We start from the raw sequence: 26,876 nt of genomic DNA, 5'->3' as shown, positions 1-26,876 counted from the left end.
TTTTTAAGCAATCATTAAAAACCTGTACTGTATATAACAATGTTGGTAAACGTTTTACCTATGTTATTAGGCTATAGTATGAGTTAACTTATACTAGTTTAATAGACCTCATGTTCTAAACTATTGCAAGTGAATGTGGTCAGTATAAAGTACAAATCATTACAACGGACTGTTGTAAAACACGACAACTATAACATTCTGATCACATGTATTTCACAGACACTCATCAGCCCTCCCGCAACCTTCACTCCATCAGGGAACCGAAGGTGAGATCCTTGGTCACAGCACGCAACGCAACGATCTACGAGCTGGCCGGCTCCTCACGTACAATGACCATAATCCCTCTCTCCATAGACGCCGGTCACATGACACAGATATACGAACGAGTCGGCGACGGAGGATGATGCTAATAATAATAATAACAACAACAACAACAACAACAGCTGCCCAGATGAGATCTCGCGTGATGTTATACGGCTGACTCGCGATGTTTGGTTTGGAAGTGATGCGGGAACAGTGAGACGGGACGGGGGAGAGGTGTCTTCAGGTTAGAGACTTGTCACAGGACATGACACGCACTCGGCGGGAGGTGACAGCCCGCACTGTGCTGGATCACTATATATATATATATATATATATATATAAATATATATATATATATATATATATATATATATATAAAATTAGCCAGTGACAGCCTAAAGCATTGTGTGTACAGCATTGTTCTGTCACCTGATTGCTAGTAATGGTAGCATGATTGTAAACTGGTGCATCACTTGTAATAGAGCACAGGTTCTCAAACTCGGTTCTCAGGGCCCACACGGTTCATGTTTTGCAGGTCACCTGTAGATTTTTAAAATGTGACAGTTGGTGATCACAGTGCAGCTGCCGGATAACATGGAAAACGTGAACCGTGTGGGGTGCGGAGGACAGAGTTTGAGAACCACTGGTAAACAGAGTTAGGCAATGACAGCTAAGGGGTTCTGCCTCAGTCTCAAGGCCATAATACCTTTAATGTTCATATAGTCAAACTATATTTATATTAGGTGCCACAAGGGTTCCTCAGCGCTGCACTTGGGCTAATATCACTATCCCATGCTCTGCATGTTTTTCTCTTCTTTTCATTCATTTCTAAATACACATTTGTAAAAGGAATATGAATTATGCCTAATGGTTACAGTCTTTTTTTTTGTATTTTTATGAATTACATTAAATTACATTATAATAACTTATGCCAGTTACATGAAATATAGTTACGGTAATTTTGATAATAGAAATGAAGCAAATATGTGTTATAGCACACACTTATTAGTTTGCAGCCCATCCTATGCAGGTATCACAATAACCTTAATTTAAACATACACTGCAGTATAGCTAAATATGGTACTTGTACATAAACTGTATATAAAATCGGGATTGGTATGTTTTACCAGCAGATGGATGCCGGCTGTCAGTATACCGACAGCGGCATCTCGGCAGTGGGGCAGCAAGTCCTCTTGCGGGCTCGCTGCACTCACCACGCTTATATTCCCACTTGGTTGGTGACATGGACCCACCAACTGAGTGGGAATAACCTGTGGAGGTCGGGATTCCATCCGTCGGTATTTCACTTGCTGTCAGGATTCCGGTGTCGATCTCCTGAGCGTTGTGATCCCGACACCTGGTATTTCTCTTATGTCCTAGAGGATGCTGGGGACTCCGTAAGGACCATGGGGTATAGACGGGCTCCACAGGAGATAGGGCACCTAAAAAGAACTTTGACTATGGGTGTGCACTGGCTCCTCCCTCTATGCACCTCCTCCAGACCTCAGTTAGATCTTGTGCCCAGAGGAGAATGGGTGCACTGCAGAGAGCTCTCCAGAGTTTTCTGTGGAAAAAGAATTTTGTTAGGTTTTTTATTTTCAGGGAGTCCTGTTGGCAACAGGCTCCCTGCATCGTGGGACCGAGGAGAGAGAAGCAGAGCTGGCTTGTCAAGTTGGGCACTGCTTCTAAGGCTACTGGACACCATTAGCTCCAGAGGGAGTAGGAACACAGGTCTCACCTGGGGTTCGTCCCAGAGCCGCGCCGCCGTCCTCCTCACAGATGCCGAAGATAGAAGCCGGATAGAGAAGGCAGAAGACATCAGATCTTCATGAGGTAAGGCTCCCAGTCACACACACACAGAGCAGCACTGAAGGGTGCAGGGCGCAGGGGGGGGCGCCCTGGGCAGCAATAAACCTCACATTTTGGCACAAATACAGTTGGATTAGACTGCGGAGGCAGTAAATCTATGATCCCCCGCCATTTTATTGAAAAATCACTGGGACCGAAGCCCGCCGTCGGGTGGGCGGGGCTTGATCCTCAGCACTAACCAGCACCATTTTCTCCACAGAAGCTGCATGAGGAAAACGCTGGCTCCCTGGTCTCTCCCCTGCTGTACTCACAGGCTGGAAAAAAGAGGAGGAGGGCACATTAGCGACGCAGTGAGTGGGAATTGGCATAATATATATAAAAAAGCGCTATCTGGACATATTTTTTCCAGTGTGTTTAAGCGCTGGTGTGTGCTGGCATACTCTTTCTCTGTCTCTCCTTAGGACCTGGTTGGGGTTTTGTCCCCTTATAGGTTAATCCCTGTGTGTGTGGGGTGTCGGTACGTGTGTGTCGACATGTCTGAGGCGGAAGGCTTCACCAAGGAGGAGGTGGAGCAAATGAGTGGTGTGTCCCCGTCGGTTGTGCCGACTCCAGATTGGATGGACATGTAGCATATGTTGAATGCAAGTGTGGCATCTTTACATAAAAGGCTTGATAAGGCTGATTTAGGGGGGACATCAGGGGGTCAATCCTCAGATTGGACCGACTCACAGGGCCCGTCGGGGTCTCAAAAGCGTCCCTTAACACAAGAAACTACTACCGACATGGATTCTGATTCCAGTGTCGACTATGACGAAGTAAAATTGCACCCTAGGGTGACTAATACCATTCAGTGTATGATTGTGGCAATAAGGGATGTGTTGCATATTGTGGATGAACCCTTGGTCCCCGACACAAGGGTACACATGTTTAAGGAAAAGAAACAGATTATTAACTTTCCCACATCTCATGAATTAAATGAATTCTTTGGAAAAGCTTGGGAGACTCCGGATAAGAGACCGCAGATCCCCAAAAGAATTTATATGGCATACCCTTTCCCTAAGCAGGACAGGGAGATTTGGGAATCACCCCCCACTGTGGACAAGGCCCTGACGCGCTTGTCCAAGAAAGTGGCGCTACCGTCTCCTGACACAGCGGCCCTTAAGGACCCTGCAGATCGCAGGCAAGAAACTACCTTAAAGTGTATTTATTCTCATACGGGTGCTGTGCTAAGACCGACAATTGCGTCGGCATGGGTGTGTAGCGCAATTGCAGCTTGGACAGAGGAGCTGACAGATCAATTTGATAATATGGATAAGGATACTATATTCCTAACTCTAGCCCATATTAAAGACGCAGTCTTATTTATGAGGGATGCTCAAAGGGACATTGGATTGCTAGCGTCTAGGGCCAATGCCATGTCTGTCTCAGCGAGAAGATCCTTATGGACTCGCCAATGGACGGGTGATGCGGATTCCAAGAAACATATGGAAGTACTACCCTATAAGGGGGATGTATTGTTTGGGGATGGGCTGATGGACCTGGTTTCCACAGCTACAGCAGGTAAATCAATTTTTTTTACCATATATTCCCCAACAACAAAAGAAAGTAACACCCAGATGCAGTCCTTTCGGTCGCACAAGTCCAAAAGAGGTCGGGGATCCTCTTTCCTCGCCAGAGGTAAGGGCAGAGGCAAGAGAGCACCTGCTGCGGCAGGTGCCCAGGAACAAAAAGTCCTCCCCGGCTGCTCCAAAACCCACAGCATGACGCTGGGGCTCCCCTGAGGGAGTCCGCACCGGTGGGGGCACGTCTTCGACTTTTCAGTCAGGCTTGGGTCAGTTCGGACCTGAATCCCTGGGTGTTGGAAATAGTTTCCCAGGGTTACAAATTGGAATTCGAGGAGGTGCCCCCGCGCCGATTTTTCAAATCGGTCTTACCAGCTTCCACATTGGAAAGGGATGTAGTGTTAGCTGCAATTCAAACGCTGTGTATACAGCAAGTGATAATCAAGGTTCCCCTGCACCAGCAGGGAAGAGGTTACTACTCAACCCTATATGTGGTCCAGAAACCGGACGGTTCGGTCAGACCTATTTTGAATCTGAAATCCCTAAACCTGTACATAAAAATATTCAAATTCAAAATGGAATCTCTCAGAGCGATAATAGCCAACATGGAGGAGGGGGAGTTTATGGTGTCTCTGGACATAAAGGATGCGTACCTTCATGTCCCCATATATGCCCCCCATCAGGAATACCTGAGATTCGCTGTACAGGATTGTCATTACCAATTTCAGACGTTGCCGTTTGGACTCTCCACGGCCCCGAGGATTTTCACAAAGATAATGGCGGAAAGGATGGTGGTCCTGCGCAAGCATGGAGTCACAATTATCCCATACTTGGACGATCTCTTGATAAAAGCGAGATCAAGGGAGAAATTGCTGAGCAGTGTGGCGCTCTCTCTGAGAGTGCTCCAGCAACACGGTTGGATTCTAAATCTACCGAAGTCACAGTTGATTCCGACAACTCGACTACCGTTCCTAGGTATGATACTGGATACGGAACAAATGAAGGTCTTCCTCCCAATAGAGAAAGCCCAAGACATCCAGAACATGGTCAGAGACCTACTAAAACTGAAAAGGGTGTCAGTTCACCAATGCACTCGAGTTCTGGGGAAAATGGTGGCGGCCTACGAGGCAATTCCCTTCGGAAGGTTCCATGCAAGGACTTTTCAATGGGACCTTCTGGACAAGTGGTCCGGGTCCCATCTGCACTTACATCGGAAAATAACTCTGTCCCCAGGGACCAGAGTGTCCCTCCTGTGGTGGTTGCAAAGTGCTCACCTCCTGGAGGGTCGCAGGTTAGGAATTCAGGGTTGGATCCTGGTTACCACGGACGCGAGCCTCCGAGGATGGGGAGCGGTCACACAGGGAAAAAATTTTCAGGGTCTTTGGTCAGACCAGGAGTCCTGTCTACACATCAATGTGTTGGAATTCAGGGCCATTTACAACGGCCTTCGACAAGCGGAGAGTTTTCTTCGAAACCTACCGGTTCTGATTCAATCAGACAATGTCACAGCAGTGGCTCATGTGAACCGCCAAGGCGGGACAAGAAGCAGAGTCGCGATGGCGGAAGCCACAAGGATCCTTCGCTGGGCGGAAAATCATGTAAGCGCTCTGTCGGCTGTCTTCATTCCGGGAGTGGACAACTGGGAAGCAGACTTCCTCAGCAGACACGATCTCCATCCAGGAAAGTGGGGACTTCATCAAGAAGTCTTTGCAGACGTAACACGTCTTTGGGGAACTCCTCAAATAGACATGATGGCGTCACGCCTCAACAAAAAACTTCGGAGGTATTGCGCCAGGTCTCGGGACCCTCAGGCAGTAGCAGTAGACGCTCTGGTAACACCGTGGGTGTTCAAATCGGTCTACGTGTTTCCTCCTCTTCCTCTCATCGCAAAAGTGTTGAGGATCATAAGACGAAGAAGAGTACAGACGATACTCGTTGTCCCAGACTGGCCGCGAAGGGCCTGGTACTCGGATCTACAAGAGATGCTCACAGGAGATCCCTGGCCTCTTCCTCTGAGGGAAGACCTGTTGCAGCAGGGGCCCTGTGTATTTCAAGACTTACCACGGTTACGTTTGACGGCATGGCGGTTGAACGCCGAATCCTAGCGAAAAAGGGGATTCCAGAAGAGGTCATCCCTACTTTAATAAAGACTAGGAAGGAGGTGACGGTAAAACATTATCACCGTATCTGGCGAAAGTATGTGTCTTGGTGTGAGACCAAGAATGCACCTACGGAAGATTTTCATCTGGGTCGTCTTCTCCACTTCCTACAGACAGGAGTGGATATGGGCCTGAAATTAGGCTCTGTTAAGGTACAGATTTCGTCCCTCTCGATTTTCTTTCAGAAGGCATTGGCTTCTCTTCCAGAAGTCTAGACGTTTGTAAAGGGAGTGCTGCACATCCAGCCCCCTTTTGTGCTTCCAGTGGCACCATGGGACCTGAACGTGGTGTTGCAGTTCCTAAAATCACACTGGTTTGAACCGCTTAACAAGGTTGAGTTGAAATTTCTTACCTGGAAGGTGGTCATGTTGTTGGCCTTAGCATCAGCAAGGCGAGTGTCAGAATTGGCGGCTTTGTCACACAAGAGCCCCTACTTGATTTTTCATGTGGATCGAGCTGAATTGAGGACACGTCCGCAATTTTTGCCTAAAGTGGTTTCTTCGTTCCATATGAATCAACCTATTGTGGTGCCTGTGGCTACAAGTGACCTGGAGGATTCCAGATCCCTGGACGTAGTCAGGGCCTTAAAAATTTATATAGCCAGGACGGCTAGAATTAGGAAAACAGAGGCTCTGTTTGTCCTGTATGCGGCCAATAAGATTGGCGCTTCTGCTTCGAAGCAGACTATTGCTCGCTGGATCTGTAATACGATTCAGCAGGCTCACTCTACGGCTGGATTGCCGGTACCAAATTCGGTTAAGGCCCATTCCACTAGGAAGGTGGGCTCTTCTTGGGCGGCTGCCCGAGGCGTCTTGGCTTTACAACTTTGCCGAGCGGCGACTTGGTCGGGGTCAAACACTTTTGCTAAATTCTACAAGTTTGATACCCTGGCTGATGAGGACCTAGCGTTTGCTCAGTCGGTGCTGCAGAGTCATCCGCACTCTCCCGCCCGATTGGATGCTTTGGTATAAACCCCATGGTCCTTACGGAGTCCCCAGCATATTCTAGGACGTAAGAGAAAATAAGATTTTAAACCTACCGGTAAATCTATTTCTCCTAGTCCGTAGAGGATGCTGGGCGCCCGTCCCAGTTCGGAAACTCTGCAAGACTTGTATATAGTTGTTGCTTACATAAGGGTTATGTTACAGTTGACATCGGTCTTGGACCGTTACTGTCGTTTGTTCATACTGTTAACTGGTTATGTATGTTCCAGGTTACATGGTATGATTGGTGTGGGCTGGTATGAATCTTGCCCTTGGATTGCTAAATCCTGCCTTGTATTGTCCATCTCCTCTGGGCACAGTTCTCTAACTGAGGTCTGGAGGAGGGGCATAGAGGGAGGAGCCAGTGCACACCCATAGTCAAAGTTCTTTTTAGGTGCCCTATCTCCTGCGGAGCCCGTCTATACCCCATGGTCCTTACGGAGTCCCCAGCATCCTCTACGGACTAGGAGAAATAGATTTACCGGTAGGTTTAAAATATTATTTTCTCTGACGTCCTAGTGGATGCTGGGAACTCCGTAAGGACCATGGGGAATAGCGGCTCCGCAGGAGACTGGGCACAACTAAGAAAGATTTAGGACTACCTGGTGTGCACTGGCTCCTACCTCTATGCCCCTCCTCCAGACCTCAGTTAGAATTTTGTGCCCGGCCGAGCTGGATGCACACTAGGGGCTCTCCTGAGCTCCTAGAAAAGAAAGTATATTTTAGGTTTTTTATTTTCAGTGAGATCTGCTGGCAACAGACTCACTGCTACGTGGGACTAAGGGGAGAGAAGCGAACCTACCTGCTTGCAGCTAGCTTGGGCTTCTAGGCTACTGGACACCATTAGCTCCAGAGGGATCGAACACAGGCCCAGCCTCGGTCGTCCGGTCCCGGAGCCGCGCCGCCGTCCCCCTTACAGAGCCAGAAGCAAGAAGACGTTCCTGGAAATCGGCGGCAGAAGACTTCGGTCTTCATCAAGGTAGCGCACAGCACTGCAGCTGTGCGCCATTGCTCCCCATGCACACCACACACTCCGGTCACTGATGGGTGCAGGGCGCTGGGGGGGGGCGCCCTGGGCTGCAATAAGAGTACCTTGCTGGCAAATATCACATAATATAGTCATAAAGACTATATATGTGTAAAATACCCCTGCCAAATATACATTTAAAAAGCGGGAGAAGTCCGCCGGAAAAGGGGCGGGGCTATATCCCTCAGCACACTGGTGCCATTTTCCCTCACAGCTCCGCTGGAAAGACGCTCCCAAGGCTCTCCCCTGCAGTTTCCAGACTACATAGGGTAAAAAAGAGAGGGGGGGCACTAAATTTAGGCGCATATAATATATATATAGCTGCTATAGGGAAAAATCACTTGTGTAGTGTGTATCCCTGCATTATATAGCGCTCTGGTGTGTGCTGGCATACTCTCTCTGTCTCCCCAAAGGACTTTGTGGGGTCCTGTCCTCGTTCAGAGCATTCCCTGTGTGTGTGCGGTGTGTCGGTACGGCTGTGTCGACATGTTTGATGAGGAGGCTTATGTGGAGGCGGAGCAGGGGCCGATAAGTGTGATGTCACCCCCTGCGGGGTCGACACCTGAATGGATGGACATGTGGAAGGAATTACGTGACAGTGTCAACTCCTTACATAAAAGGTTTGACGACATAGCAGATGTGGGACAGCCGGCTTCTCAGCTCGTGCCTGCCCAGGCGTCTCAAAAGCCATCAGGGGCTCTAAAACGCCCGCTACCTCAGATGGCAGACACAGATGTCGACACGGATACTGACTCCAGTGTCGACGATGATGAGACTAGTGTACATTCCAATAGAGCCACCCGTTACATGATTACGGCAATGAAAAATGTGTTGCACATTTCTGATATTACCCCAGGTACCACAAAAAAGGGTATTATGTTTGGGGAGAAAAAACTACCAGTGGTTTTTTTCCCTTCTGATAAATTAAATGAAGTATGTGAAGAAGCGTGGGCTTCCCCCGATAAGAAACTGGTAATTTCTAGAAAGTTACTAATGGCGTACCCTTTCCCGCCAGAGGATAGGTCACGTTGGGAGACATCCCCTAGGGTGGATAAAGCGCTCACACGCCTGTCAAAGAAGGTGGCACTACCGTCTCCGGACACGGCCGCCCTAAAGGAACCTGCTGATAGGAAGCAGGAGGCTATCCTGAAGTCTGTATATACACACTCAGGAATTATACTGAGACTGGCTATTGCTTCAGCATGGATGTGCAGTGCTGCAGCTGCGTGGTCAGATTCCCTGTCGGAAAACATTGATACCCTAGACAGGGACACTATGGCCCTCATTCCGAGTTGTTCGCTCGCAAGGCGATTTTAGCAGAGTTACACACGCTAAGCCGCCGCCTACTGGGAGTGAATCTTAGCTTCTTAAAATTGCGAACGATGTATTCGCAATATTGCGATTACAAACTACTTAGCAGTTTCAGAGTAGCTTCAGACTTACTCGGCATCTGCGATCAGTTCAGTGCTTGTCGTTCCTGGTTTGACGTCACAAACACACCCAGCGTTCGCCCAGACACTCCTCCGTTTCTCCAGCCACTCCTGCGTTTTTTCCGGAAACGGTAGCGTTTTCATCCACACGCCCATAAAACGCCGTGTTTCCGCCCAGTAACACCCATTTCCTGTCAATCACATTACGTTCGCCGGAGCGAAGAAAAAGCCGTGAGTAAAAATACAATCTTCATAGCAAAATTACTTGGCGCAGTCGCAGTGCGAACATTGCGCATGCGTACTAAGCAGAAAAACGCTGCGATGCGAAGAAAATTACCGAGCGAACGACTCGGAATGAGGGCCTATATTGCTAACCGTAGAGCATATTAAAGACGCTGTCTTATACATGAGAGATGCACAGAGGGATATTTGCCGGCTGGCATCTAAAATAAACGCAATGTCCATTTCTGCCAGGAGAGGATTGTGGACTCGGCAGTGGACAGGAGATGCGGATTCTAAAAGGCACATGGAAGTTTTGCCTTACAAGGGTGAGGAGTTGTTTGGGGATGGTCTCTCGGACCTCGTTTCCACAGCGACAGCTGGGAAGTCAGCATTTTTACCCCATGTTCCCTCACAGCCAAAGAAAGCACCGTATTATCAGGTACAGTCCTTTCGGCCCCAGAAAGGCAAGCGGGTTAGAGGCGCGTCCTTTCTGCCCAGAGGTAGAGGGAAAAAGCTGCAACATACAGCCAGTTCCCAGGAACAAAAGTCCTCCCCCGCTTCCTCTAAGTCCACCGCATGACGCTGGGGCTCCACAGGCGGAGCCAGGTACGGTGGGGGCCCGTCTCAAGAACTTCAGCAACCAGTGGGCTCGTTCACGGGTGGATCCCTGGATTCTACAGGTAGTATCTCAGGGGTACAAGCTGGAATTCGAGACGTCTCCCCCTCGCCGTTTCCTCAAATCTGCCTTGCCGACAGCTCCCCCGGACAGGGAGGCAGTGCTGGAGGCAATTCACAAGCTGTATTCTCAGCAGGTGATAATCAAGGTACCCCTCCTTCAACAAGGACGGGGTTACTATTCCACAATGTTTGTGGTACCGAAACCGGACGGTTCGGTGAGACCCATTTTAAATTTAAAATCTTTGAACACTTATATAAGAAGGTTCAAGTTCAAGATGGAATCGCTCAGAGCGGTGATTGCAAGCCTGGACGAGGGGGATTACATGGTGTCACTGGACATCAAGGATGCTTACCTGCATGTCCCCATTTACCCTCCTCACCAGGAGTACCTCAGATTTGTGGTACAGGACTGTCATTACCAGTTCCAGACGTTGCCGTTTGGTCTGTTCACGGCACCGAGGGTATTTACCAAGGTAATGGCCGAAATGATGATACTCCTTCGGAAAAAGGGAGTTTTAATTATCCCGTATTTGGACGATCTCCTTATAAAGGCGAGGTCCAGGGAACAGTTGTTGATCGGAGTAGCACTAGCTCGGGAAGTGCTACAACAGCACGGCTGGATCCTGAATATTCCAAAGTCGCAGCTGGTTCCTACAACGCGTCTACTGTTCCTGGGGATGGTTCTGGACACAGAACAGAAAAAAGTGTTTCTCCCGGAGGAGGCGGCCAAGGAGTTATCGTCTCTAGTCAGAGACCTCCTAAAACCAAAACAGGTGTCGGTGCACCACTGCACGCGAGTCCTGGGAAAGATGGTGGCTTCTTACGAAGCAATTCCATTCGGAAGGTTCCATGCAAGGATCTTTCAGTGGGATCTGTTGGACAAGTGGTCCGGGTCGCATCTTCAGATGCATCGGCTGATAACCCTGTCTCCAAGGGCCAGGGTGTCGCTACTGTGGTGGCTGCAGAGTGCTCATCTTCTAGAGGGCCGCAGATTCGGCATACAGGACTGGATCCTGGTGACCACGGATGCCAGCCTTTGAGGTTGGGGGGCAGTCACACAGGGAAGAAACTTCCAAGGACTATGGACAAGTCAGGAGACTTCCCTACACATAAATATTCTGGAACTAAGGGCCATTTACAATGCCCTAAGTCAGGCAAGACCCCTGCTTCAACACCAGCCGGTGCTGATACAGTCAGACTACATCACGGCGGTCGCCCATGTAAATCGTCAGATCGGCACAAGAAGCAGGATGGCAATGGCAGAAGCCACAAGGATTCTCCGATGGGCGGAAAATCATGTGTTAGCACTGTCAGCAGTGTTCATTCCGGGAGTGGACAACTGGGAAGTAGACTTCCTCAGCAGGCACGACCTCCACCCGGGAGAGTGGGGACTTCATCCAGAAGTCTTCCAAATGATTGTACACCGTTGGGAAAGGCCACAGGTGGACATGATGGCGTCCCGCCTCAACAAAAAGCTAAAAAGATATTGCGCCAGGTCAAGGGACCCTCAGGCGATAGCTGTGGACGCTCTAGTGACACCGTGGGTGTACCAGTCGGTTTATGTGTTCCCTCCTCTGCCTCTCTTACCCAAGGTACTGAGAATAATAAGAAGGAGAGGAGTAAGAACTATACTTGTGGTTCCGGATTGGCCAAGAAGAGCTTGGTACCCAGAACTTCAAGAAATGATCTCAGAGGACCCATGGCCTCTGCCGCTCAGACAGGACCTGCTGCAGCAGGGACCCTGTCTGTTCCAAGACTTACCGCGACTGCGTTTGACGGCATGGCGGTTGAACGCCGGATCCTGAAGGAAAAGGGCATTCCGGAGGAAGTCATCCCTACGCTGATTAAATCTAGGAAGGAGGTGACCGCAAACCATTATCACCGCATATGGCAAAAATATGTTGCGTGGTGTGAGGCCAGAAGGGCCCCAACGGAGGAATTTCAGCTGGGTCGATTTCTGCACTTCCTACAGTCAGGGGTGACTATGGGCCTCAAATTAGGTTCCATTAAGGTCCAGATTTCGGCTCTGTCGATTTTCTTCCAAAAAGAACTGGCTTCACTGCCTGAAGTTCAGACGTTTGTTAAAGGAGTGCTGCATATTCAGCCCCCTTTTGTGCCTCCAGTGGCACCTTGGGATCTCAACGTGGTGTTGGATTTCCTTAAGTCACATTGGTTTGAGCCACTTAAAACCGTGGAACTAAAATATCTCACGTGGAAAGTGGTCATGCTGTTGGCCTTGGCTTCGGCCAGGCGTGTGTCAGAATTGGCGGCTTTGTCATGTAAAAGCCCTTATCTGATTTTCCATATGGATAGGGCAGAATTGAGGACTCGTCCCCAATTTCTTCCTAAGGTGGTATCTGCTTTTCATTTGAACCAACCTATTGTGGTGCCTGCGGCTACTAAGGACTTGGAGGATTCCAAGTTGCTGGACGTAGTCAGGGCCCTGAAAATTTATGTTTTCAGGACGGCTGGAGTCAGGAAAACTGACTCGCTATTTATCCTGTATGCGCCCAACAAGCTGGGTGCTCCTGCTTCAAAGCAGTCTATTGCTCGCTGGATCTGTAGTACGATTCAACTTGCACATTCTGCGGCTGGACTGCCGCATCCTAAATCTGTAAAAGCCCATTCCACGAGGAAAGTGGGCTCTTCTTGGGCGGCTGCCCGAGGGGTCTCGGCTTTACAACTTTGCCGAGCTGCTACTTGGTCGGGCTCAAACACGTTTGCTAAGTTCTACAAGTTTGATACCCTGGCTGAGGAGGACCTTGCTTTTGCTCATTCGGTGCTGCAGAGTCATCCGCACTCTCCCGCCCGTTTGGGAGCTTTGGTATAATCCCCATGGTCCTTACGGAGTTCCCAGCATCCACTAGGACGTCAGAGAAAATAAGAATTTACTCACCGGTAATTCTATTTCTCGTAGTCCGTAGTGGATGCTGGGCGCCCATCCCAAGTGCGGATTGTCTGCAATACTTGTTTATAGTTATTGCCTAACTAAAGGGTTATTGTTTAGAGCCATCTGTTGAGAGGCTCAGTTATTTTTCATACTGTTAACTGGGTATAGTATCACGAGTTATACGGTGTGATTGGTGTGGCTGGTATGAGTCTTACCCGGGATTCCAAAATCCTTTCCTTATTGTGTCAGCTCTTCCGGGCACAGTATCCTAACTGAGGTCTGGAGGAGGGGCATAGAGGGAGGAGCCAGTGCACACCAGGTAGTCCTAAATCTTTCTTAGTTGTGCCCAGTCTCCTGCGGAGCCGCTATTCCCCATGGTCCTTACGGAGTTCCCAGCATCCACTACGGACTACGAGAAATAGAATTACCGGTGAGTAAATTCTTATTTTAAACTGCATCCCATAATATCTACTCACCACAGCTTAGTGAGCATCAGGCATAGAAAAGCTTTTATTTTCCTCTCTCCTTTTAAAGATATAACGCTTCTCAAAAAAACAGGGCAATCCTAATATAATGTTGTTGAATGGATTCCACCTTCCAGGTTTTCTTCTTTAAATTAATTTTCCTATGAGACGATTCCAATATACCAGCAGACTTCTCCTTTCAGAGATGTCTTTATATGCATAGAGAAAAAACAAGGAACCTTGTGTTCGTGGAGTGTGCAGCTTGATATAACCTCGGGTAAGACTCAGGGATCTATGTACTAAGCCTTAGAGAGAGAGAAATTACCAGCCAACCACCTCATAGCTGTAATTTTTTAAACACATGGCAGTTAGGAGCAGATTGGTTAGCACTTTATCTCTCTCCAAGGCTTAGTACATACTGTTAACCCCTGAGAGCGGTGTGCGGGAAGCAGTGAAGTTGGCTTTTGCCCCCTCCCATACCATCGGATGTAAGTAATCTTATGCACACTGCCTCAAATTCTGACAGTATGAGCATATTTTCAAAGAGTTGGAGAAAGGTGTTCATGTGATACTAAGTATATACTGTATATAATAACTGTCTTTTTCTCTTACGTCCTAGAGGATGCTGGGGACTCCGTAAGGACCATGGGGATAGACGGGCTCCGCAGGAGACTTGGGCACTTTAAGAAAGAAACTTTAGATATGGGTGTGCACTGGCTCCTCCCTCTATGCCCCTCCTCCAGACCTCAGTTTGATACTGTGCCCAGAGGACACTGGGTGCATTACAGGGAGCTCTCCTGAGTTTCCTGAAAGAAAGTACTTTTGTTAGGTTTTTTATTTTCAGGGAGCCTGCTGGCAACAGACTCCCTGCATCGAAGGACTGAGGGGAGAGAAGCAGACCTACTTAACTGCTAGGCTCTTCTTCTTAGGCTACTGGACACCATTAGCTGCAGAGGGAGTCGGGACGCAGGTCTCTCCTAGCTGTACGTCCCGGAGCCGCGCCGCCGTCCTCCTCACAGAGCCGGAAGATAGAAGCCGGGTGAGTATAAGAAGAAAGAAGACTTCAGATCTTCACGGAGGTAACGCACAGTGGTAACGCTGCGCGCCATTGCTCCCACACAACACACACACGGCAGGCACTGTAAGGGTGCAGAGTGCAGGGGGGGGGCGCCCTGGGCAGCAATTAAACCTCCAATCTGGCAAAATAAGGGCATATATGGGCTCTACAGCATATATAGAGAACCCCCGCCAGTTTTTTGAAACATTCGAGCGGGACCGAAGCCCGCCACTGGGGGGGCGGAGCTTGTTCCTCAGCACTCACCAGCGCCATTTTCTCCACAGTACACCGCTGAGAAGCTGGCTCCCCGGACTCTCCCCTGCTGAACACAGTGACAGAGGGTTTAAAAGAAGGGGGCGGGGCACATAATTTGGCGCAATGTAATATTAAAAGCGCTATCTGGGTAATTTTATTCCCTGGGTCATTGGCGCTGGGTGTGTGCTGGCATACTCTCTCTCTGTCTCTCCAAAGGGCCTTGTGGGGGAACTGTCTCCAGATACAGAATTCCCTGTGTGTGTGAGTGGTGTGTCGGTATGCGTGTGTCGACATGTCTGAAGCGGAAGGCTCTTCTAGGGAGGAGGTGGAGCAAATGTGTGTGGTGTCTCCGTCGGCAACGCCGACACCTGACTGGCTGGATATGTGGAATGTGTTAAATGCAAATGTAAATTTATTACACAAAAGGTTGGACAAAGCTGAGTCCAGGGAGTGTCAAACCCTGCCTCTCACTATGTCGCAGGGACCTTCTGGGTCTCAAAAGCGCCCACTATCCCAAATAGTTGACACTGATACCGACACGGACTCTGACTCCAGTGTCGACTATGATGATGCAAAGTTGCAGCCAAAATTGGCTAAAAGTATTCATTATATGATCATTGCAATAAAAGAGGTGTTGCATATCACAGATGACCCCTCTGTCCCTGACACGAGGGTGCGCATGTGTAAGGAAAAGAAACCTGAGGTAACTTTTCCCCCATCTCACGAGCTGAACGAAATGTTTGAAAAGGCTTGGGAATCTCCAGACAAAAAGCTGCAGATTCCCAAAAGGATTCTTATGGCGTATCCGTTCCCGACTAAGGACAGGATACGATGGGAATCCTCCCCGAGGGTGGATAAGGCGTTGACTCGCTTATCCAAAAAGGTAGTGCTGCCATCTCAAGATACGGCAACCCTCAAGGATCCTGCTGATCGCAGGCAGGAGACTACCTTGAAGTCTATTTACACACATACTGGTACCCTACTCAGACCGGCAATAGCGTCGGCGTGGGTTTGTAGCGCTGTAGCAGCGTGGACAGATACCTTATCTGCTGATATAGATACGCTGGATAAGGAAACCATTTTATTGACCCTGGGTCATATTAAAGATGCTGTCCTGTATATGAGAGATGCTCAGTGAGACATTGGCCTACTGAGTTCCAGAGCCAACGCTATGGCAATTTTGGCTAGACGAGCCTTATGGACCCGACAATGGACGGGCGATGCCGACTCGAAGAGGCATATGGAGGTTTTACCTTACAAGGGTGAGGAATTGTTTGGGGAAGGTCTCACGGACCTTGTTTCCATGGCTACGGCAGGTAAATCATCTTTTTTGCCTTATGTTTCCTCACAGCCTAAGAAAGCACCACATTATCAGATGCAGTCCTTTCGGTCGCATAAACCCAAGAGAGTACGGGGATCTTCCTTTCTTGCCAGAGGTAAGGGAAAAGGGAAAAAGCTGCCAACCACAGCTAGTTCCCAGGAGCAGAAGTCCTCCCCGGCCTCTACAAAATCCACCGCATGACGCTGGGGCTCCACTGAGGGAGTCCGCACCAGTGGGGGCACATCTTCGACTTTTCAGCCACGTCTGGGTTCACTCACAGGTGGATCCCTGGGCAATAGAAATTGTTTCCCAGGGTTACAAGCTGGAATTCGAAGAGGTGCCCCTTCGCCGGTTTTTCAAATCGGCTCTACCGACTTCTCCCCTAGAGAGGGAGATAGTGTTAAATGCAATTCAAAATTTGTGTCTTCAGCAAGTGGTGGTCAAAGTCCCCCTGCTTTCAGCAGGGGATGGTGTATTATTCAACCCTGTTTGTAGTCCCGAAACCGGACGGTTCGGTCAGGCCCATTTTGAATTTAAAATCCTTAAACCTTTACTTAAAAAGGTTCAAGTTCAAGATGGAGTCGCTCAGAGCGGTCATAGCCAGCCTGGAAGGGGGAGATTATATGGTGTCCCTGGACATAAAGGATGCATACCTTCATGTCCCCATATATCCCCCTCATCAAGCGTTCCTGAGATTTGCAGTACAGGATTGTCATTACCAATTTCAGACATTGCCGTTTGGGCTTTCCACGGCCCCAAGAATTTTCACAAAGGTAATGGCGGAAATGATGGTGCTCCTGCGCAAGCAGGGTGTCACAATTATCCCGTACTTGGACGATCTCCTAATAAAAGCGAGATCGAGAGAACAGTTGCTGAACAGCGTATTCATCTCCCTGAGGGTGTTGCAACAGCACGGCTGGATTCTCAATATCCCGAAGTCACAGTTGGTTCCAACGACTCGCTTGCCTTTCTTAGGCATGGTTCTGGATACGGACCAGAAAAGGGTTTATCTTCCGACGGAAAAGGCCCAAGAACTCGTGTCTTTGGTCAAGGAACTATTGAAGCCAAAAAGGGTGTCGGTGCACCACTGCACTCGAGTTCTGGGAAAGATGGTTGCGACTTACGAGGCCATTCCATTCGGCAGGTTCCATGCGAGAACGTTTCAATGGGACCTTCTGGACAAATGGTCTGGGTCTCATCTACAGATTCATCAGATGATCACCCTGTCCGCCAAGGCCAGGGTATCTCTCCTGTGGTGGCTGCAGAGTGCTCACCTTCTGGAGGGTCGCAGGTTCGGCATTCAGGACTTTGTTTTGGTAACCACGGATGCGAGCCTCCGAGGTTGGGGAGCAGTGACACAGGGAAGAAGCTTCCAGGGTCTCTGGTCGAGCCAGGAGGCTTGTCTTCACATCAACGTACTGGAATTGAGGGCCATATACAACGGCCTTCGTCAAGCGGAGTCTTTCCTTCGCGACCTACAGGTTCTGATTCAGTCAGACAACATCACTGCAGTGGCTCATGTAAACCGCCAAGGCGGAATAAAGAGCAGGGTGGCAATGGCAGAAGCCACCAGGATTCTTCGCTGGGCGGAAAATCATGTAAGCGCTCTGACAGCAGTCTTCATTCCGGGAGTGGACAACTGGGAAGCAGACTTCCTCAGCAGACACAATCTACATCCAGGAGAATGGGGACTTCATCAGGAAGTCTTCGCAGAGATTGCAAGTCAGTGGGGACTGCCTCAGATAGACATGATGGCGTCACGCCTCAACAAAAAGCTACCGAGGTTTTGCGCCAGGTCGAGGGACCCTCAGTCGGTAGCAGTGGACGCCCTGGTGACACCATGGGTGTTCCAGTCGGTCTATGTGTTTCCTCCTCTTCCTCTTATCTCCAAGATATTGAGAGTCATAAGACGAAGAGGAGTACAGACAATTCTCATTGTTCCAGATTGGCCTCGAAGGGCCTGGTATCCGGATCTGCAGGAAATGCTCACAGAAGATCCGTGGCTTCTTCCTCTCAGAGAGGACCTGTTGCGACAGGGGCCCTGTCTGTTCCAAGAATTACCGCGGCTGCGTTTGACGGCATGGCGGTTGAACGCCGGATCCTGAAGGAAAAGGGCATTCCGGAGGAAGTCATCCCTACGCTGATTAAATCTAGGAAGGAGGTGACCGCAAACCATTATCACCGCATATGGCAAAAATATGTTGCGTGGTGTGAGGCCAGAAGGGCCCCAACGGAGGAATTTCAGCTGGGTCGATTTCTGCACTTCCTACAGTCAGGGGTGACTATGGGCCTCAAATTAGGTTCCATTAAGGTCCAGATTTCGGCTCTGTCGATTTTCTTCCAAAAAGAACTGGCTTCACTGCCTGAAGTTCAGACGTTTGTTAAAGGAGTGCTGCATATTCAGCCCCCTTTTGTGCCTCCAGTGGCACCTTGGGATCTCAACGTGGTGTTGGATTTCCTTAAGTCACATTGGTTTGAGCCACTTAAAACCGTGGAACTAAAATATCTCACGTGGAAAGTGGTCATGCTGTTGGCCTTGGCTTCGGCCAGGCGTGTGTCAGAATTGGCGGCTTTGTCATGTAAAAGCCCTTATCTGATTTTCCATATGGATAGGGCAGAATTGAGGACTCGTCCCCAATTTCTTCCTAAGGTGGTATCTGCTTTTCATTTGAACCAACCTATTGTGGTGCCTGCGGCTACTAAGGACTTGGAGGATTCCAAGTTGCTGGACGTAGTCAGGGCCCTGAAAATTTATGTTTTCAGGACGGCTGGAGTCAGGAAAACTGACTCGCTATTTATCCTGTATGCGCCCAACAAGCTGGGTGCTCCTGCTTCAAAGCAGTCTATTGCTCGCTGGATCTGTAGTACGATTCAACTTGCACATTCTGCGGCTGGACTGCCGCATCCTAAATCTGTAAAAGCCCATTCCACGAGGAAAGTGGGCTCTTCTTGGGCGGCTGCCCGAGGGGTCTCGGCTTTACAACTTTGCCGAGCTGCTACTTGGTCGGGCTCAAACACGTTTGCTAAGTTCTACAAGTTTGATACCCTGGCTGAGGAGGACCTTGCTTTTGCTCATTCGGTGCTGCAGAGTCATCCGCACTCTCCCGCCCGTTTGGGAGCTTTGGTATAATCCCCATGGTCCTTACGGAGTTCCCAGCATCCACTAGGACGTCAGAGAAAATAAGAATTTACTCACCGGTAATTCTATTTCTCGTAGTCCGTAGTGGATGCTGGGCGCCCATCCCAAGTGCGGATTGTCTGCAATACTTGTATATAGTTATTGCCTAACTAAAGGGTTATTGTTTAGAGCCATCTGTTGAGAGGCTCAGTTATTTTTCATACTGTTAACTGGGTATAGTATCACGAGTTATACGGTGTGATTGGTGTGGCTGGTATGAGTCTTACCCGGGATTCCAAAATCCTATCCTTATTGTGTCAGCTCTTCCGGGCACAGTATCCTAACTGAGGTCTGGAGGAGGGGCATAGAGGGAGGAGCCAGTGCACACCAGGTAGTCCTAAATCTTTCTTAGTTGTGCCCAGTCTCCTGCGGAGCCGCTATTCCCCATGGTCCTTACGGAGTTCCCAGCATCCACTACGGACTACGAGAAATAGAATTACCGGTGAGTAAATTCTTATTTTAAACTGCATCCCATAATATCTACTCACCACAGCTTAGTGAGCATCAGGCATAGAAAAGCTTTTATTTTCCTCTCTCCTTTTAAAGATATAACGCTTCTCAAAAAAACAGGGCAATCCTAATATAATGTTGTTGAATGGATTCCACCTTCCAGGTTTTCTTCTTTAAATTAATTTTCCTATGAGACGATTCCAATATACCAGCAGACTTCTCCTTTCAGAGATGTCTTTATATGCATAGAGAAAAAACAAGGAACCTTGTGTTCGTGGAGTGTGCAGCTTGATATAACCTCGGGTAAGACTCAGGGATCTATGTACTAAGCCTTAGAGAGAGAGAAATTACCAGCCAACCACCTCATAGCTGTAATTTTTTAAACACATGGCAGTTAGGAGCAGATTGGTTAGCACTTTATCTCTCTCCAAGGCTTAGTACATACTGTTAACCCCTGAGAGCGGTGTGCGGGAAGCAGTGAAGTTGGCTATTGCCCCCTCCCATACCATCGGATGTAAGTAATCTTATGCACACTGCCTCAAATTCTGACAGTATGAGCATATTTTCAAAGAGTTGGAGAAAGGTGTTCATGTGATACTAAGTATATACTGTATATAATAACTGTCTTTTTCTCTTACGTCCTAGAGGATGCTGGGGACTCCGTAAGGACCATGGGGATAGACGGGCTCCGCAGGAGACTTGGGCACTTTAAGAAAGAAACTTTAGATATGGGTGTGCACTGGCTCCTCCCTCTATGCCCCTCCTCCAGACCTCAGTTTGATACTGTGCCCAGAGGACACTGGGTGCATTACAGGGAGCTCTCCTGAGTTTCCTGAAAGAAAGTACTTTTGTTAGGTTTTTTATTTTCAGGGAGCCTGCTGGCAACAGACTCCCTGCATCGAAGGACTGAGGGGAGAGAAGCAGACCTACTTAACTGCTAGGCTCTTCTTCTTAGGCTACTGGACACCATTAGCTCCAGAGGGAGTCGGGACGCAGGTCTCTCCTAGCTGTACGTCCCGGAGCCGCGCCGCCGTCCTCCTCACAGAGCCGGAAGATAGAAGCCGGGTGAGTATAAGAAGAAAGAAGACTTCAGATCTTCACTGAGGTAACGCACAGTGGTAACGCTGCGCGCCATTGCTCCCACACAACACACACACGGCAGGCACTGTAAGTGCTGAAACACACTACCCGGCTTTTGCCGGCCGGGAAAAAGCCGGACGGCTTTTTCCCGTGCCGGCATTGTAGTTAACAGTGTGAGGGCTAGGGTCCCTTCACACTGCACGGCCTCGGCCCGGCTGCCGGGTTGCAGCCGGGTCTCACCACTGGAAGGTCCGGCGGCCGCCGGGCCGTCTTTGGAGCCAGTAAACCATGTGTGTGAAGGGGAGCTTTCACACACAACGGTTTTTTCTGAAGCCGTGTCTGATGCTGCGCATGCGCACAGCATCACACACGGCTCAAAGCCGTCCTGTGTGACAGACACTGCCGGTTTCTCCCGGATGGCAAAAAGCCGGACAAAGTTTGTCCGGCTTTTTGCCATCCGGGAAAAACCGGAGTGTGTGTTACAGCCCTAAGGGTGCAGAGTGCAGGGGGGGGCGCCCTGGGCAGCAATTAAACCTCCAATCTGGCAAAATAAGGGCATATATGGGCTCTACAGCATATATAGAGAACCCCCGCCAGTTTTTTTAAACATTCGAGCGGGACCGAAGCCCGCCACTGGGGGGGCGGAGCTTGTTCCTCAGCACTCACCAGCGCCATTTTCTCCACAGTACACCGCTGAGAAGCTGGCTCCCCGGACTCTCCCCTGCTGAACACAGTGACAGAGGGTTTAAAAGAAGGGGGCGGGGCACATAATTTGGCGCAATGTAATATTAAAAGCGCTATCTGGGTAATTTTATTCCCTGGGTCATTGGCGCTGGGTGTGTGCTGGCATACTCTCTCTCTGTCTCTCCAAAGGGCCTTGTGGGGGAACTGTCTCCAGATACAGAATTCCCTGTGTGTGTGAGTGGTGTGTCGGTACGCGTGTGTCGACATGTCTGAAGCGGAAGGCTCTTCTAGGGAGGAGGTGGAGCAAATGTGTGTGGTGTCTCCGTCGGCAACGCCGACACCTGACTGGCTGGATATGTGGAATGTGTTAAATGCAAATGTAAATTTATTACACAAAAGGTTGGACAAAGCTGAGTCCAGGGAGTGTCAAACCCTGCCTCTCACTATGTCGCAGGGACCTTCTGGGTCTCAAAAGCGCCCACTATCGCAAATAGTTGACACTGATACCGACACGGACTCTGACTCCAGTGTCGACTATGATGATGCAAAGTTGCAGCCAAAATTGGCTAAAAGTATTCATTATATGATCATTGCAATAAAAGAGGTGTTGCATATCACAGATGACCCCTCTGTCCCTGACACGAGGGTGCGCATGTGTAAGGAAAAGAAACCTGAGGTAACTTTTCCACCATCTCACGAGCTGAACGAAATGTTTGAAAAGGCTTGGGAATCTCCAGACAAAAAGCTGCAGATTCCCAAAAGGATTCTTATGGCGTATCCGTTCCCGACTAAGGACAGGATACGATGGGAATCCTCCCCGAGGGTGGATAAGGCGTTGACTCGCTTATCCAAAAAGGTAGTGCTGCCATCTCAAGATACGGCAACCCTCAAGGATCCTGCTGATCGCAGGCAGGAGACTACCTTGAAGTCTATTTACACACATACTGGTACCCTACTCAGACCGGCAATAGCGTCGGCGTGGGTTTGTAGCGCTGTAGCAGCGTGGACAGATACCTTATCTGCTGATATAGATACGCTGGATAAGGAAACCATTTTATTGACCCTGGGTCATATTAAAGATGCTGTCCTGTATATGAGAGATGCTCAGTGAGACATTGGCCTACTGAGTTCCAGAGCCAACGCTATGGCAATTTTGGCTAGACGAGCCTTATGGACCCGACAATGGACGGGCGATGCCGACTCGAAGAGGCATATGGAGGTTTTACCTTACAAGGGTGAGGAATTGTTTGGGGAAGGTCTCACGGACCTTGTTTCCACGGCTACGGCAGGTAAATCATCTTTTTTGCCTTATGTTTCCTCACAGCCTAAGAAAGCACCACATTATCAGATGCAGTCCTTTCGGTCGCATAAACCCAAGAGAGTACGGGGATCTTCCTTTCTTGCCAGAGGTAAGGGAAAAGGGAAAAAGCTGCCAACCACAGCTAGTTCCCAGGAGCAGAAGTCCTCCCCGGCCTCTACAAAATCCACCGCATGACGCTGGGGCTCCACTGAGGGAGTCCGCACCAGTGGGGGCACATCTTCGACTTTTCAGCCACGTCTGGGTTCACTCACAGGTGGATCCCTGGGCAATAGAAATTGTTTCCCAGGGTTACAAGCTGGAATTCGAAGAGGTGCCCCTTCGCCGGTTTTTCAAATCGGCTCTACCGACTTCTCCCCTAGAGAGGGAGATAGTGTTAAATGCAATTCAAAATTTGTGTCTTCAGCAAGTGGTGGTCAAAGTCCCCCTGCTTTCAGCAGGGGATGGTGTATTATTCAACCCTGTTTGTAGTCCCGAAACCGGACGGTTCGGTCAGGCCCATTTTGAATTTAAAATCCTTAAACCTTTACTTAAAAAGGTTCAAGTTCAAGATGGAGTCGCTCAGAGCGGTCATAGCCAGCCTGGAAGGGGGAGATTATATGGTGTCCCTGGACATAAAGGATGCATACCTTCATGTCCCCATATATCCCCCTCATCAAGCGTTCCTGAGATTTGCAGTACAGGATTGTCATTACCAATTTCAGACATTGCCGTTTGGGCTTTCCACGGCCCCAAGAATTTTCACAAAGGTAATGGCGGAAATGATGGTGCTCCTGCGCAAGCAGGGTGTCACAATTATCCCGTACTTGGACGATCTCCTAATAAAAGCGAGATCGAGAGAACAGTTGCTGAACAGCGTATTCATCTCCCTGAGGGTGTTGCAACAGCACGGCTGGATTCTCAATATCCCAAAGTCACAGTTGGTTCCAACGACTCGCTTGCCTTTCTTAGGCATGGTTCTGGATACGGACCAGAAAAGGGTTTATCTTCCGACGGAAAAGGCCCAAGAACTCGTGTCTTTGGTCAAGGAACTATTGAAGCCAAAAAGGGTGTCGGTGCACCACTGCACTCGAGTTCTGGGAAAGATGGTTGCGACTTACGAGGCCATTCCATTCGGCAGGTTCCATGCGAGAACGTTCCAATGGGACCTTCTGCACAAATGGTCTGGGTCTCATCTACAGATTCATCAGATGATCACCCTGTCCGCCAAGGCCAGGGTATCTCTCCTGTGGTGGCTGCAGAGTGCTCACCTTCTGGAGGGTCGCAGGTTCGGCATTCAGGACTTTGTTTTGGTAACCACGGATGCGAGCCTCCGAGGTTGGGGAGCAGTGACACAGGGAAGAAGCTTCCAGGGTCTCTGGTCGAGCCAGGAGGCTTGTCTTCACATCAACGTACTGGAATTGAGGGCCATATGCAACGGCCTTCGTCAAGCGGAGTCTTTCCTTCGCGACCTACAGGTTCTGATTCAGTCAGACAACATCACTGCAGTGGCTCATGTAAACCGCCAAGGCGGAATAAAGAGCAGGGTGGCAATGGCAGAAGCCACCAGGATTCTTCGCTGGGCGGAAAATCATGTAAGCGCTCTGACAGCAGTCTTCATTCCGGGAGTGGACAACTGGGAAGCAGACTTCCTCAGCAGACACGATCTACATCCAGGAGAATGGGGACTTCATCAGGAAGTCTTCGCAGAGATTGCAAGTCAGTGGGGACTGCCTCAGATAGACATGATGGCGTCACGCCTCAACAAAAAGCTACCGAGGTTTTGCGCCAGGTCGAGGGACCCTCAGGCGGTAGCAGTGGACGCCCTGGTGACACCGTGGGTGTTCCAGTCGGTCTATGTGTTTCCTCCTCTTCCTCTTATCTCCAAGATATTGAGAGTCATAAGACGAAGAGGAGTACAGACAATTCTCATTGTTCCAGATTGGCCTCGAAGGGCCTGGTATCCGGATCTGCAGGAAATGCTCACAGAAGATCCGTGGCTTCTTCCTCTCAGAGAGGACCTGTTGCGACAGGGGCCCTGTCTGTTCCAAGAATTACCGCGGCTGCGTTTGACGGCATGGCGGTTGAACGCCGGATCCTAGCGGAAAAGGGCATTCCGGATGAAGTTATTACTACTCTGATAAAGGCTAGGAAGGACGTGACAGCAAAAAATTATCACCGTATTTGGAGGAAGTATGTTTCTTGGTGTGAGTCTAGGAATGCTCCTCCGGAGGAATTCCATCTGGGCCGTTTCCTTCACTTCCTACAGACTGGAGTGAATTTGGGCCTAAAGTTAGGCTCCATTAAGGTTCAGATTTCGGCCCTATCCATTTTCTTTCAGAAGGAATTGGCTTCTCTTCCGGAAGTACAGACTTTTGTGAAGGGAGTGCTGCATATCCAGCCTCCTTTTGTGCCTCCAGTGGCACCCTGGGACCTTAACGTGGTGTTACGTTTCCTTAAGTCTCACTGGTTTGAACCTCTGAAAACGGTGGAATTTAAGTATCTCACTTGGAAAGTGGTCATGTTGTTGGCCTTGGCATCGGCAAGGCGGGTGTCAGAATTGGCGGCTTTATCTCACAAAAACCCCTATCTGGTTTTCCATGTGGATAGAGCAGAGTTGCGGACTCGTCCTCAATTTTTGCCCAAGGTGGTTTCATCTTTTCATATGAACCAACCTATTGTGGTGCCTGTGGCTACGCGGGACTGGGAGGATTCCGAGTCCCTTGATGTGGTCAGAGCATTGAAAATTTATGTAGCCAGGACGGCTAGGGTGAGGAAAACAGAGGCACTGCTTGTCCTGTATGCAGCCAACAAAGTTGGCGCTCCTGCTTCTAAGCAGACTATTGCTCGCTGGATCTGTAACACGATTCAGCAGGCTCAATCTACGGCTGGATTGCCGGTACCAAATTCGGTAAAGGCCCATTCCACTAGGAAGGTGGGCTCTTCTTGGGCGGCTGCCCGAGGGGTCTCGGCATTACAGCTTTGCCGAGCAGCGACTTGGTCGGGTTCAAACACCTTTGCAAAGTTCTACAAGTTTGATACCCTGGCTGATGAGGACCTCTTGTTTGCTCAATCGGTGCTGCAGAGTCATCCGCACTCTCCCGCCCCTTTTGGAGCTTTGGTATAATCCCCATGGTCCTTACGGAGTCCCCAGCATCCTCTAGAACGTAAGAGAAAATAAGATTTTAAACCTACCGGTAAATCTTTTTCTCCTAGTCCATAGAGGATGCTGGGCGCCCGTCCCAGTGCGGACTACATTCTGCATGACTTGTATATAGTTATTGCTTACATAAGGGTTATGTTACAGTTTGATCAGTCTCGGGCTGATACTGTTTTGTTTCATACTGTTGACTGGTTCATATTTCCAAGTTTTACGGTGTGATTGGTGTGGCTGGTATGAATCTCGCCCTTAGATTAACAAAAATCCTTTCCTCGTACTGTCCGTCTCCTCTGGGCACAGTTTCTCTAACTGAGGTCTGGAGGAGGGGCATAGAGGGAGGAGCCAGTGCACACCCATATCTAAAGTTCTTTATAGTACCCATGTCTCCTGCGGAGCCCGTCTATCCCCATGGTCCTTACGGAGTCCGGGTTCACTACGGCTGGCCGGCGGTCGGGCTCCCGGCGACCAGCATCCCGGCGCCGGGAGCCCGACCGCCGGCTTACCGACAGCTTGGCGAGCGCAAATGAGCCCCTTGCGGGCTCGCTGCGCTCGCCACGCTACGGGCACGGTGGCGCGCTACGCGCGCCACACTATTTTATTCTCCCTCTATGGGGGTCGTGGACCCCCACGAGTGAAAATAATTGTCGGTATGCCGGCTGTCGGGCTCCCGGCGCCGGTATACTGAGCGCCGGGAGCCCGACCGCCGGCAAACAGAAGACCACCCCGGAGTCCCCAGCATCCTCTACGGACTAGGAGAAAAAGATTTACCGGTAGGTTTAAAATCTTATTTTCTACAACAACATGGATATAGCATATCTAGACTTTAGTAAGGCTTTTGACACTGTTCCACGTCGCAGACAGCTGAAT

General features: G+C 49.5%; 1 protein-coding gene and 1 long non-coding RNA gene across 3 annotated transcripts in view; one reads left to right on the top strand and one right to left on the bottom strand.

The window, feature by feature from the left end:
- LOC135068112 (uncharacterized) overlaps window positions 1-319 on the bottom strand; it is a 78,928-nt gene extending 78,609 nt beyond the window's left edge. The window contains exon 1 of one of the 2 annotated variants that reach the window (XR_010254330.1): window positions 243-319. This is a non-coding gene — a long non-coding RNA (uncharacterized LOC135068112). The remainder of the gene's footprint in view (window positions 1-242) is intronic. The other variant, XR_010254324.1, reaches the window with a different exon arrangement.
- A 138-nt stretch (window positions 320-457) lies between these two features.
- Window positions 458-26,876, top strand: part of CCDC62 (coiled-coil domain containing 62) — a 148,879-nt gene continuing 122,460 nt past the window's right edge. Inside the window, exon 1 of the mRNA XM_063964567.1 lies at window positions 458-547. The gene's annotated coding sequence lies outside the window, so the exon portion shown is untranslated. The remainder of the gene's footprint in view (window positions 548-26,876) is intronic.

Source organism: Pseudophryne corroboree, chromosome 1 (genome assembly GCF_028390025.1).
Source record: "Pseudophryne corroboree isolate aPseCor3 chromosome 1, aPseCor3.hap2, whole genome shotgun sequence".
NCBI classification, from domain to species: domain Eukaryota; kingdom Metazoa; phylum Chordata; class Amphibia; order Anura; family Myobatrachidae; genus Pseudophryne; species Pseudophryne corroboree.
Note: the sequence above shows the minus strand (reverse complement) of the source record. Positions and strands in the feature narration are given on the sequence as shown.